The sequence below is a fragment of the Carettochelys insculpta genome, chromosome 5, assembly GCF_033958435.1.
Source record: "Carettochelys insculpta isolate YL-2023 chromosome 5, ASM3395843v1, whole genome shotgun sequence".
Lineage (NCBI taxonomy): Eukaryota > Metazoa > Chordata > Testudines > Carettochelyidae > Carettochelys > Carettochelys insculpta.
In genome coordinates this window covers 27,363,835-27,378,091 of record NC_134141.1, presented here as the reverse complement: position 1 = coordinate 27,378,091, position 14,257 = coordinate 27,363,835, and the positions used below count along the sequence as shown (strand labels likewise).

The window sequence follows — 14,257 nt, the reverse complement described above, 5'->3', positions numbered from 1 at the left end:
TGGCTCGCGAGCGCCTCCAATCCCCGCCGCCTGCCCTAATTTCCTGATCCACGCAACCTGCCGGGCGCAGCTGGGCGCGGGGCTCGCAGCTCGGCCGCGCAGGTGAGGCGGCTGCTGGCGCCGGCCCGCCGGACATCACCTGTGCACGCGTGGCGGCGGCGGCGGTAAGTCGTGATCGCCTGTCAAGGGAGTTGCGGGGGCCGGGGCAGCACTGGGGACCTGCGCGGCCGCCCGTCCGACGGTACTGGGTGCAAAAAGGAGCTGCACCCTTGGGTGGCGTGTGCGTGTGCGTGTGCATGTGCATGACCCTGCCTGGCCCGCTGCCCCGGAGCGGTGCGGGTGGGGGGGGGGGGTTGGCTGTTCTGAGTTCATTAACAACAAACGTCGCTGGCGATCGGCCAGCCGGGTTTCCAGTTGGTGTGTTCAAAGCTTGCACGGAAGCATGTGCCCTGGTGAAAACCGAGCGTGCTCTGAACGCGCCCATCCCTTGGATGGTATTTTTCCATTCATCTATGTAATTCGTCCCCCGCCCGAAATTACGGCTGCTTCTGCAGCCTCTCACCCACAGTTCGCATGTTAAGATGGGATATTGAAATTCACTTCGCCGAGTGATTGCCTTGGACACTTCAGTTCACGCATGCCTGAGCCCACATGTATGGTTTTCCTTCTGGAATAGCATGTGACTTAAAATAACACATCCCTAGGGTTGGGGAAGAAAATTGCTACTTCAGCATTCTCTCATCAAGGATTATAGTTAATTGCTAATTATACAAAATTATATGTTGAGATCCTAGAATTAAAATCTTACCCTTTGATTTAAGGGGGAGAATTGGTAGTTTTATTCTTCTTTTGTAGACTTTCTAACATTTGGTTACAAGTCTTTGTGAAAGAAAAGATGGATCCTAATAAAACATATCTGTTTTTACGCTACTTTTTGGGTCTATAATTGTTAATGCTTCTCTGTTTCCTCTCATCCACATATTTTGTAGATCTGTTATTTCATGTTGATATTACATTCCAGGCTATTAATACATTGGAGTAGGCAGAACGCTTCTCAGCTGCTAAATCCTAAAAACAATGGAAAGAGGTGGTTACTATTTCAGTCTCTTGACATTAAATGCCATGCTAAATCTTTCTTAGGTTTAGCATGGCATTTCAAAATACATGTTTTCAGAGGTGTCCTGGTATCTCTCAGTTTCTAGATTTCTTGAATATTGTGACATTTCTCTGTATGCTGCTTTCAGAGTGATGCTCTTCTTGGATCTTATCAAGTTGCGCCATCTTAGACAATCCCATGAACGATATACCGTACATTGGATCGGACCCTGTTCTTTCAGCTGTTGTAGTGAACGTATCTCCAGGCACATAGTCACTGGGCTGGGTACCTTCTCTAAGAGGCAAAGTTTAATTTCATATGCTGCGAATGAATCTAGGGATCACATCAAAAAAGGAAACAAGGTGTATGTGTGGGAGGTAATAGCATTTTCAGGGGGACAGATTAGTCACAGGTAGTTGGGGTGTCTGGTCTGCTTTAAACAGACCTGTAATTTTCTTATTCTCTTTACAAACATATCTTATATATTATAAATGCAATGCAGCAACACAATATTAGATCCTGCAAAGGCTCAAGAATGTGCGTAATTTTATTTGTCTGAGTAGTCTAGTCCCTGTTGTGAAGCTAGTGGGCCTGCTTTTGTGAATGAATTTAAGCAGCTTTAGAGTCCAAAATGTATTTTCACTTTACACAAACAAACAACAGTAGTTTACTTAAACTGAAACACAGAAAACAGTTACAATAATACTAGTCTAGGTCATCCCTCCCCCATGCCCTGTGGAGTCCTGGGGAGAGAAAATCTTCATGAGAAGTGGACAGCCTAAGGGAGATCCCTCCATCACCTGAACATCATTCTCTTGGTGTTTGTGCTTTGGGGAAATGGTTGTGTGGCCTGTCCCCCAAATTGGGATCCTTGGCCACCCAGGGATATCTACATGGGATTCTTGTACCTTTGCACCAGCTCTGGTCTCTGTTGGCTTCATTCTATATGGAAGTGGAGAGATTCGCTGGCAAAAGGTCTCCCATGCATGCAGAAGTAGGAGCTGGGATCTCAGTCTTTTATCTTCTGCATTAAAATATTACTATTATATGTAAACCAGGAAACATACAGAATAAGTGAGAGTGCGGCTGAGCTGTTATTGTTTCTGTTCTTTAATCTTGCTTGGTTTCTAAGAACTCAGAAGATTGGGTACCTGGTAAAATGATTTCTAATCATGGTTCTACCACTGATGCCTTCTGTTTTACTGATGATGTCAAAACTTGAGTGTAAGTATACTAGATATGAATCTGACTTTTAGGTTCTTCTTCTGGAAGTTGGGTCTTGAAATACTTCTTTTGCTTATATGGCTGTTGCGATGATTGATTAATTGGGCCATGTCTACATTAGCCCCAAACTTCGAAATGACCATGTAAATGGCCATTTCGAAGTTTACTAATGAAGCGCTGAAATACATATTCAGCACCTCATTAGCATGCGGGCGGCCGCGGCTCTTCGAAATTGACGCGGCTCGCTGCCGCGCGGCTTGTCCAGACGGGGCTCCTTTTCGAAAGGACCCTGCCTACTTCGAAGTCCTCTTATTCCCATCTGCTCACAGGAATAAGGGGACTTCGAAGTAGCCGGGGTCCTTTCGAAAAGGAGCCCCGTCTGGACAAGCTGCGCAGCGACGAGCTGCGTCAGTTTCGAAGTGGCGTGGCCGCCCGCATGCTAATGAGGCGCTGAATATGTATTTCAGCGCTTCATTAGTAAACTTCAAAATGGCCATTTACATGGCCGTTTGGGGCTAGTGTAGACACAGCCTTAATGTGTATAAAGTGCTTTAAAATCTGAAGTGGCACATGGTGTAAAATATGAAATAATAACTAGTACTGTAATTATGTATTGCTTATTTTTATTATTAGTGAGCTCTCCAAGGGAACTCCTGTTTTACACATTTGTTTTCAGCCCTATTACTGAAACCCTACCTTTGGATTTTTGTCTTGAATGTTTAGTGAAATTCTGTTGGAGAAGCTGAAAGAGATGGAAATTCCCAAAAGCAGTATGAATCTATCAAGCACAGTCCCTGTCTTGGAAATTAACTTAGGGAGAAACAAATGGCACCATCAAGGACACAGCCTCACCATTAACTTTGCCATCTGCTGGATTTATGTTGGACCCTGGGCCACGGAGGCTTTCAGATATCCTCAGACCTGACGATGAGATTTTTAACAGTTTACCTGATCAAAAGTTTAATGCTCTCAGAATTTCTGTTTTGGAGGACAACAAGGGCTTTCAGCTTCAGAGTCCTGATTTACTATTTACTGAAGTTATGAAAGAAAATGAAGTAAAGAACAGGACCTTTTGGAATACAAGTGATGCACAAGAAATCTTAGTAAGTTTGATTTTCCTGAAATCTTTGGCTTGCAAGATCCTACAGCATCCTTTTCCCAAGGGGCCCCTGCAGCACTGGGATTGACTCTCCCTGAAAGTTTTCTTCTGGCATCAGTGAAATTTTTGCTTCTCCTGTACCACAGATAGCCTGCTGTGGGGATAATTCTCATTACATGTTCTGCGCTTAACATAAGAAGTAGGATTTTGAAAGCCTCCAGGACTTTGGGAGAAGTAAAGTGTCAAGGAAGGAAAGCAAGGTGATTATATCCATAGCATGCAACTTATCTAGCAAAGAAAACAAACTTGTGGGTGTAAAGCAAAAAGCTGTTCGGTATAGGAATAAGCACTTGCTTTGCTGTCACCTGCAAAATGAAGGGGTCCCCATGGTTGCAATAAATGTTTATTTGGACCTGTGTGTGACATTAACCATTTCAGAGATCAGGGTAGGGCTGAACTGACAGAACAAGAGTCAGAGTCAGATGCTTTGCATTGAAGATTTAGGGCCATATTCTATTCTGACTTAATCCAGTGAAATGCCATTGACATTCAGTGGAGTTTCACAGTGCATGAGTCAGTACAGAATTTGTCCCTTTAGAATAATTACACATGTGCTGTATAGTCAGGGGAGTGTACATATGTCTCTGAGGGACGAATTTCTCCCATAGACTTTTTGCTTTGAAAAATATGTGACTTGCTTCTAAAGCTTCCCCCTTCAGACTGTTTGGAGGTTTCTGTATTTGTTGAAACATGGAGCACGATTCACATGTGCATGCTGCCCTGATTTGCTGTTTGGGCATTTTAAATGCATTAATAATTAACCATGCCCTGTACACACTGAGAACTTTACAGGAGAGTTTTTCAAAGGACTTAATGGTAATTAAGCCTCCCTAAATCTCTTTGGGCTAAGGGCTAGGAGAAGCTGAGGCAGAGAGATTTGAAAAGGGATCCTCATGAACTTATTTCTGTGAATTTTTTTACCTATTATTGTTACAAGAAACATTGATAGTTGATATCTTCAAAGGAGTTTGGAACACATTTTCTCTTTGTTGGCATACTTTGTATATTTGACAGTACTTTGGCTGACATTGAATTCAATGGAAATTTTGTCACTGGTTTCACCCAGGGTCAGGATTTCACTATGTATATAGAAGATAGTCCTGATTTCTTTTGTTAAGTCAGTTTCCACTGTTTGGCTGTCTTGTTACTCCTTGGGAGAACCACACAAACATTAATAAAACACCAAACAAATAGGAAAATGTGAAGAAACCCACAGTAACTGCAAGGGGGACTCTGGGGAAAGTACAGAACCTGAAAATATTTTTAATTATGTTTGTAAGCTTAGTGCATTTCAAGTGGCTGCTGTGTGCATGACACAGACCCATTGAGAAAGAAGGAACTTTATGTCTCAAATTTCCTGATGTTCATGTCTGCCTATATACAAACAAGGTCTATGTAAAAGTGCATGCACATAGTTTGGAAAATCTACCCAAAATAGTGTGCACTATGTGTTTTATTTCATTGCAATATTGTAAGACTTATTTTGTTGTTTAAAAATTATTTAAAATGTTAAAAGGTCAAAGACTAGGCTGCTGTGATAGTAGAATAAAGAGAACATGGGAGAATAGAGCAAAATGTGGTTGAGATGTTAGAAACCTTCCATAAAGTCCCTCATAGCTCAGGGGAGAGAAGTGATATTTCGTATTGAAATGGACAGAGAGCCACTGAAGATTTATGTGAAAAGAGTAGTGTATTCCAGTTCATATAAATGGGTGAGCAGATGCGTTGCAACAATATGGGTAGATTAAGGTGTAGTGAGTAGTATGAGAAACATAACAAGTTACGTTAGTAAAGGGGAAGACAACTCTGAATAGCCGTTTGCATCCACATAAGTCCATAAATACAGGGGAAAATCATGTTTCTGCTGTGCAGGAAGGCTAAGCAGCAGAGAACCAAAGCAGGGGGACACTGCCTCTGTCTGTATGTTCTGGAACACAGAAGTTTTTGGCAGGTCTGTGTGTGGTACCAGAGAGCGGTGGAATGTAGTCAAATGGGGTTGTAGCTAGTGAAATGGTGCCCAGTCTAGATGTACCGATAAGAAAGAGCCATGAATTGCATTGCTGTGTCCCACACCCCCACAGTAGTGACTGCAGCTTGATCACATGTCACTTACTGTCTATTTGAGATAGAGAAGGAATACCTGCATCCTGGGACATTTCTTGCATGTTGATAAGCTCACTGTTTACTTGGGCTGTACATTCTTTTCCAATATTTTGCTCAGTTAAAGTCTACTCTAAAAGAATTTGGCAGAGGAATAATCAAGCTATTGTCTGATGCAGGTGATGATTTCAAAGAACCTGTAGGTGGCAGATTCAGAGGTCTGGATAATGAAGTTGAATAACACTTCTTTTAACTTACATTAAAATTGATCATGCTGATGTGTTTGAATATGTATGGGAGTTGCACTTTTTTATGGTTGTTATACTGAAGTGCTGTTGTGGTTCTGTGTGTAGGATAAAATAACCTCATGACATTAAATTCCTATGTTTTCATGTACATAATAAAAACCAGCTATGTATTTAAACTAATCACATAGTTCCAACAATTTATTTTTCTGTTATATAAAATAAACTTCTATGAGGGTTGGGATGTTTTGAACTATACATATATGCCATAGATCTAAATATCGTTGTGTTTTTACAGTGCTTCAGTATTTTTTCTCTGAGTTTTCCTGTAGGATATCCTGTGGCACTTCGTATTACTTGTGAAACTACTTATACAGCACTTTAAGGCAACTAGATATACCTAATTTGTACAAATATAGAACATTTATGCAAATATGTTCCATTTACAACAGTTTTCCTTCTAAATGGACAACTGCCATGTCTTCAGTTGAAAGGATGGTCTGACATTTGAGATGTTATACAAGTGTTCAAGAGATCTAGGTCATGACCCCTCCAAAGACCTGCTGTAGTTTAAATTTCATTAAAATTTTTGCAGAAAACACATAAGTTACATCTACACAGGCAGCCTCTGTTAACAGAGAAACCTCGGAAGTATTTCTGTCAACAGATTACATCTACATGTGAAAGTGGCTTGAAAGAGCAAGCCATTCTGTCGACCCATTGCTGCTACACACAACTTGTTCTGTCGACAGAGAGCTACCAGACTGCACTGCCCTCTGGTGACAGAACATGGAATGGCAGCTCTGCAAACAGGGCTGCCTGGCAACTGGAAGCCCTATCTGTCGACAGAATTGTCTACACAGTATTTTTGAGGGATAAATCTGTCGAGGCAATGGCAGAGTTCTGTTAATACTCTGTCAACAGAAGGCTTTACGAGTGTGGATGCTCCCTGAGTTCTGTCAACAGAACTCTCCAGTGTAGACACAGCCTGTGTGTAGGAGTATAGCAAACACACTGGCTCATAAATTCTCTTCAAATGGGCTACGTCTACACTAGCACGCTACGTCGAAGTAGCCTATTTTGAAGTAAGAACATCAAAATAAGCTACTTCGACGCGTATCGTCTACATGTCCTCCAGGGCTGGTGCCATCGACATTCAACGTCAAAGAAGTGACAGGGAACATCGAAAGGAGCCACTCTGGAAGGAAATGTGGAGTGTCCACACACACAAGCACTCTCCGTCAAAATAAGGGGCCAGCAAAGCCTGCAGACGGGGTCACAGGCTGGACTAGCCCTTCTGGGGCAAGAGCAAGCAGCTTCCTTAAAGGGCCCCTCCCAGACACACTTGGCCTGCACAGCATGTGGTCCATAGAGCTGACAGCCGGTTGCAGACCCTTTGCACACAGCATGGACCCCCAGCTGCAGCAGCAGCAGCAGCAGCCAGAAGCCCTGGGCTAAGGGCTGTTGCACGTGGCAACCATAGAGCCCTGCAGGGTCTGGACAGAGCGTCTCTCAACCCCTCAGCTGATGGCCGCCATGGAGGACCCTGCTATTTTGATGTAGCGGGATGCGGGTCGTCTACATGCACCCTACTTCGATGTTGAACATCAAAGTAGGGCGCTGTTCCCACCTTCAGATAGGAATAGCGATTTTGACGTCTCGCCGCCTAACGTCGATTTCAACGTCGAAATAGCGCACGGCGCGTATAGACACGACGCATGCTATTTCGATGTCGTGCCAGCTATTTTGAAGTAGATGGCTAGTGTAGACGCACCCATGATGCAATATCAACTGTGCCGTGTTATTAGGAGATGGAGCAGCTAGACTGACTCCATTTTTAAAGGGGACACTGCTAGTTATTACATTGTAATGTCTTTTTCTTCATTGTTTATTGCATTAGAGTCCACCTCTCCACATTAATTCCATTGTTTGCATTTGGAAAATATTATTTCCTGAGTTGTCAAAGGAACAGAAAAACAAATAAGCAAATGAGTCTTATTTATTTTTATTTGCTTATTTGTTGTCTCTTTGGTGGCAAAGCACAAAATATATAGGTTAAAAAGTGACACTCAGGTCTCTGCACAAAAATATTCTTGTAAACAGTGCAACTTTGCACACCTTATCTATTTACACCAGACAGTATTACTAAGGTATCTAAATACCCTTTTGTCAACATGTCCCAGTGTGATCTTTTGAGGGGGTGGTTGTCCCTTAGTTTGGTGTCACCAGGGCAATTCTTGCCTCTAAGACTAGCAGTCTGGTTCAGTCTGTTATGTTCATCCTGGCAGTAGCCTGGTGGAAGGTTGTCACTCCTTTGGCATCCCAGACCTTTCCATCTCCCCTTTGGTCTCTGTACAGTCCCCCTTATAGCAGGGTTTGTTTCCTTTTTTGGCTGCAGCTGTGCATGCCTGCCTCCATGATTGGCAACTCCAGCAGCTGCCTGGGGTGAGATCAAGCTGCTTGCTTGCAAGCAGAATTCTCCCTGCTGCTGTGTCTCTGCTCTGTGTGGGATTTGTAGACTCCCCCTACACCTGCATGATTTTTAGCAGTGAGCGGGCGTATGTCTGCCCACTTCCCGGAACCCAAAGAGGACATTGTACACGATTTTATTACAAAGATCCCAGTTCATCCAGCTGAATGTGCCTAACTCTAAAGATAGGAGGAGTTCTACTGCAGTCACTCTTGCTATTAACTCAGTTAATAGGAAGGGCCTTGAGGAAGAGGGACCCTAGAAAGGCAAAAGAAAGTGCGTAGGTCCCAGGGAAGAAGTGCCTTTTAAGTAAGAGTTAAATGAGGAGGGGAGCAAACAAACTGGAGATGTTAAAATGGTTAAGTTGTTAACTTTTTAACACAGGGCCTGCTATCCTGCCCAGCTGCAGCTGTTGTGCCCCACCGCGACTGTGGCATCTCACCACTGGTCCTGCTGGTCCATCTGTAGCTGGCTGCTGTCAGAGCACACCGACAAGGGGTGGTTAACCTGTAAGCCTACCAGTAAGTCTTATGCTTGCTGGTTTGCCATTTAACATCCCTAAAACAAACCAGCAAGCAACCAAACATGCTCAAGAGTTTGTTCACTATCTCTAGGGATCAGCTATGATTAGGAAAGGCCCTCTGCGTGGAATGAAAGAATAGAGAAGGAACTAAAAAGACTGATTAGTTGTGCAACTTGGGCAGAGTTGAGAGAGCAAAAGGAAGGTGAAATGACAGAGCAGGTGATAAAGTGGTTTTCAGGATAAGGCACAGAAGACAAGGGAAGACGTTAAGGGGGCTGAAGAGGGAGCAGATATAGTTAGAGAGGAGGGCGTGGCAGATTATTTTCACAGCAACATTTTGACAGGTGTGGAGCAAAGGTGGGAGTAAGGTGAGAGGCACTGAGGTCAGAGAGGAAGAGTTTGTAGCAGTCAAAGCCCAAGACGACCTGGGCTTGTGCAAGGATTTTGGGGCAGACACAGGGGATACCAGGTGGGGGAAAGGGGAGGGTAGGCTTTAGCAACTGGAGATGGAAAAGCATCTAAAGCTCTTTAGTCATGAAAGCCATCTGGAAAATGTTGCTGTTACTGATTTTTCACCTGAAACTTGCATTAACTTCTGGGTTTGACTGGCTCACAAGAGTAGCTTAGTCCACAATTCTAACATTTTTACTTTGGGTTCAGAATTTCTGCTTCCTTTCTATGCCTGAAATCAGGAAGCAAAGAAACACACACATTATCTTTTAAAAAGCTACTGAAACCTTTGTGACCCTAAAAAACATTCATTTTAGGAGCGGGATATTGTTACAAATTACGGTGAAGATTCAGATTTTAGTAGCACCAGTTGGCCCATCTCTTGTATGAATCATTCTCAAATGTAGGTTGCAGGAAACATCCTGAAGTCTTCACTCCATTTTTTGTCAACTCCAGTGGCAGTGTTATCACAGCAAGGAATCAGTAGAAACTGATGATGACTCCAAAACTTGGCCTTACGTTTGGACTCTTGTCTCAGAGCAGCTGAGGTGAACACTTTGGGGCACAGACTCTATCATCCCATGTGTGGACACGTAGGCTTTGCAAGAACTGACAATATGTGGTAGATACCAGTTTTGTTGTATCAGTTGTATAATCACATGGTACACCCTGGACAGAATGCACTGGCTGTAATGTACAAATTTAAATTGCAGTTCTGTTCATATTTAAACTAGCTTTCTGCTTTTTAAGGCCCTTATCTTTGTGTATGGAACATTTTCAAGGACGCTTAGCACAGTTCAAATCTTCAGCCTTAGCTCTTGTGTGAGGCAGAATGCAAGGATTTTACAAGGATTCTTTGTTTTGTTTTGTTTTTGTTTTGCATTAAGGTGCATTTGTACTCTGAAAAGTGACTGCAAAAATATCATATTTTAACTCAGCAGATCTGTGCCTTTAGAGTGAAATACACTGCGTTACGCAGGTAAAATGCACGTGGGGCCTTGGGGTGTGAAATTGACCGCCCACACCCAACCTGGAGCCAGAGTGTTGTGTTTCTATGATCGTGGTGTGCCTTATGAGCTGGGATAGCAATCTGTCTGTCCGTGTGTATGTAACAGCATGCATGTCCATGCCTGTAATAGTGTGTGCATGGTATTAGGCCAGGAGTGGGCAACTATCAGCCTGTTGGCTGGATCCAGTCTGCTAGGGTTAGTCTCTGGTGTGTCCCCACCTCTATAGTTACCTGCTGCTCTACAGGTATTGAGTGATTGCAGCTCTCGTTGGCCACAGATGGACTCACTGAGGTCAGAGAGGTGTCCTGGTCTACACAGCTTCTCATCACTCCCATGGGCTGCAAATAGCAATCTGCAGCCCACAAGAGCTGCAATCACCCAATACCTGTGGAGATGCAGGTAAATACAGCAGCAGTAGCCTGCCAGGGATTAACCCAGGTGGGCTGCTGCATTTTTATTGCCCACCCCATGTTAGGCCCCTCTCTGCACTTGCTTCACCTGCAGCTCCCAGCTCAGCTTGGAGACAATGAGTTGAATTCTACTAATTATCATAAGGTTTCAATGGCAGGGCAGAATCCTCCACTCCATTACACCATGCAACTGTAGCAGCAGCAGCAATGAAGTGATATAAAAGGTGCTGTTGCAGGAAACCTGTTGAACGCTACGTTACCATTTTTGAGTAGAGGGGGCTCTACATAGTCACAGATACACTGCCCACATCCTACACCACCACACATCTGCACAAGACAATTCCCAGATCCATTCCTTCCACAGGCAGTGGAGCTGCCCCAGTTCCAGTTAGTTCAAGGTCCTTGTCGAGAGAGGATTCCTGAGCTTGCTCAAACTTGAGTATCCAAAACTGCATGTGCCCCTGTTTGGCAGCACAGTTTTAAAGGCTCCTTTACGAGTTTCTAAAATGTTGCCCAATGTATTTTCCTATTTTTTTTACAGAAGGAATCTCAAGTCGTTATTTTGGATGGCGAGGTGTGGTGAATTAGGTCCTGGATGTCTATATGCCTTCCCAAAGTTGTACTTACCAAATCAATCCCGAAGAAGACTGTAGCTTTCACAGTTACAATGAATATTTTTATATGAAGAAGGAAATACTTCTTTCTCCATGTGACACTTTAAAATCATGTGTTGTGTTTACATCAAATTATCTAACCGCATAGCTTTCTCTTTCAACCTGATTTCCACAAACTGCATTATCACTAGTAGAATTGCACTGGCATGTACATGTTATCAGAACAATAGCTCTATTATGACCTATTAACATGCTAATCTAGTATGAGTTAAAAAAACCCAGCAACTTGTATGCAGCACAGTGAAATAGCTGAATTAGAGTTGAATTAGTTTCTATAATACCAGAAACTGTGACTGTGGATCTCTTTCTTTGAAAAGTCATTGAATTCCGATAGTGTTTATACTGCCATTTCTAATTAGTAAAGAGTTTCAGTATCTTACTCTTTTTTCACCTGCATTGATTAGCTTTCACTTTTTCAAATAGCCAGTTCAAGAATGTTTCCCCCCAAAAAACACTGAAGAAAAGGGTTTTGACATATTTATAATACCCTATTTGTGTTGAGGAAATCTGCTGTAACTACCTGGATCTGTGGATTCCCATCAGTGGGGCATCAGAGCACAGCATGCTTTTCAATGCATTTATCCTCTCCGGTAGGAAAATTCTGTTATTCATATGTCAGAGTTGGGGAACTGACACACTAAAAGACTGACTTGCCCAAGGTCTGCGGCATCAGAGCAAGGCATTAAACCTGGGCCCCTAACTTCCCAGGCTAGTACCCTAGCCACCAGACTATCCTTTCTTTGCTAGTGTGGTAGCCAAAAGGACACTCAGCATGATTTACATTGATGCAGTTTATTTTGCTGTGTTGCCAGATGAGCTACATGTCTATGTACCGTGCTGCGTGCTAATGATTTGCACAGGTGTAACTGTGTGGGTGTACTTTCACTGATGTGACATTCCTTACTATGGACAAGGCCTAAGAGCACCTTTCAATAGAAAAAGCAGTGGTACTATGCACAGGTGACTGGCATGGGGATTCTGAGTAGGGGAGAGGCCCACCAGGCCATGTGGCCCTGCCCTGCCCTGCCCCCTCCACACCCATGTCCCTTCTCCTCTTGCCCCTGCTCTGTCCATGTCCTACCCCGCCAAACCCTGCTTCACCCACGCCTTGCCCTTTCCCACCCCTTCTCTGCCCCCACCTACCTCTCCCTGTGGAAGCACCATCCTGCTCTGGGGGAGTGGCAGGCCTGCCCCCACACTCCCTGGAAGTGGCATGGTGAGTGCAGGGCCCTCTGTGTAACCCCCCCACGTGTTGCCTATGGTACTGTATGAACCTTGCAAGCAATATAAAAGATATGATGCTAACATACATACACATTCAGGACCTGGTCTGCAATCCATTGGCTTCAGAAGGGCTTGGATTAAGTCACACCATCTTAAGGCTTGATCCTTCTCCCATTTAAGTCATTGCCCCTTTACCACCAAATTTTCAAAATGATTTAGGAGCATAAAGATGCAGATGGATGTGTAGTATCTTAGCTGGTTAGCTTGGCTCCCTAATGTCTGTGTTAGCCGGTAAGTCACTTAGGCAGTTTTAACAAATTTATTCCTTATCAGTTCTAGTGCAAAGTTAATGCCTGTTCTTGCTAATTTAAAGTTAACAGATTTTTAGTTGTACATCTAATGTATCAACTGCTGCTATCCAATATGTTGTTTCCACTGTCGGAAAGAAAAATATACTGATTTTTTGTTTCCTTTCCTGTAGTGGATCCTGTGTACCTGAGCTGTCTCCTTCACTGCATGGAAACCATATTTACTCACTAATTTCAGCTGCTTAATTAAATCATTTGAAGGTTTCCAATTTCATTGTTTCCATTCCAATATTTAAATACATTTACTGTGCCAGTAGAGTTGTTCCAACTGTTCAAGGAGACATTAGTACAGGTTTTGCTTAGTATAGCTGGTTTGAGTCACACTTTCAAACTCAATTTAAAATAATGGGCATCATGTTAAAAAGGTAAGCTCCTCCTAAGATTGTATAGATAACTGTTCAGTTAAGGCTGGGAGTCTTTCACAGAAGTTGTGGGTTCTATGACTTTCTGGGACCTCTGTGAATTCTGTGGTGGCCTGTGCGGTGACCCCAGAGCTGCCCAAGCAGGTTGGCATCGGATGCTGCTTGGGCAGCCCCAGGAGCAGTCGCACCGCTGCTGCTTGGGTTGCCCCGTGCAGCTGGTGCCAGGCTGCGCAAGACCAGAGGTTCAGGAGCAACAGTGATGTCCCCACCAGGAGTGGCAGTGTTGGAACCCTGGAGTGGCAGCAGTGACACACACACCCCTGCGCCCATCTGGAATGACAGCTGTGGGGTCCTGGACCTTGCATCTTCTGTAGTCATTTAACTCCTCTGGGCAGTAGGTGTAAAATGTTTTACATCAATGTTACTCTCAGTTTTTACAACTATAAATGACTGTGCAGACAGGCCTTTTGGAGGGGGCATGTTAATGAGGCACTTTGGAACAGGTTAATGAGGTGCTGACATGCATATTCATATTAGCATAACGGCAGCCAGTCACACTTCGAAAGTGCTGCTTTCGAAACACAGACTGGCAGTATTGACACGAGTGCTTCAAAATAAACCCTCGACTTTGAAGTGCCTCGTTAACATGCCCCTTCCAAAAGGGAAGGGCATGGGTTAGACGTGGCCTCAGTGAAGAGCAAAGCCTTATCAACAGTACTGGGAGGCAGACAGACCGGGAGCTTAAATTCCAATCATACATAAAGAAACGTAAGTAATAAAAATGTCATTAGAGGTTTGAAAATCAAGAAAGTCCAAGTTAAGAATAAACAGTTACAAATATATACTAGAAAGTGTGATAATGCATGGTTAAAATTCTTTCAATCTTTCACACACTGCAGAGGAGTCACAGGCTGTCAAAGATTCAAAAATAATGCTGTCAAA

At 43.6% G+C, this 14,257-nt stretch overlaps 2 long non-coding RNA genes across 2 annotated transcripts in view; one reads left to right on the top strand and one right to left on the bottom strand.

The window, feature by feature from the left end:
* Nucleotides 1-41: 41 nt before the first annotated feature.
* On the top strand, nucleotides 42-13,224 carry LOC142013452 (uncharacterized). The gene is made up of 4 exons (XR_012645646.1): nucleotides 42-164; nucleotides 3,044-3,679; nucleotides 8,679-8,815; nucleotides 10,155-13,224. It is a non-coding gene; the product is annotated as an uncharacterized LOC142013452 (long non-coding RNA).
* Nucleotides 803-14,257, bottom strand: part of LOC142013453 (uncharacterized) — a 125,064-nt gene continuing 111,609 nt past the window's right edge. The window contains exon 3 of the long non-coding RNA XR_012645647.1: nucleotides 803-1,068. This is a non-coding gene — a long non-coding RNA (uncharacterized LOC142013453). The remainder of the gene's footprint in view (nucleotides 1,069-14,257) is intronic.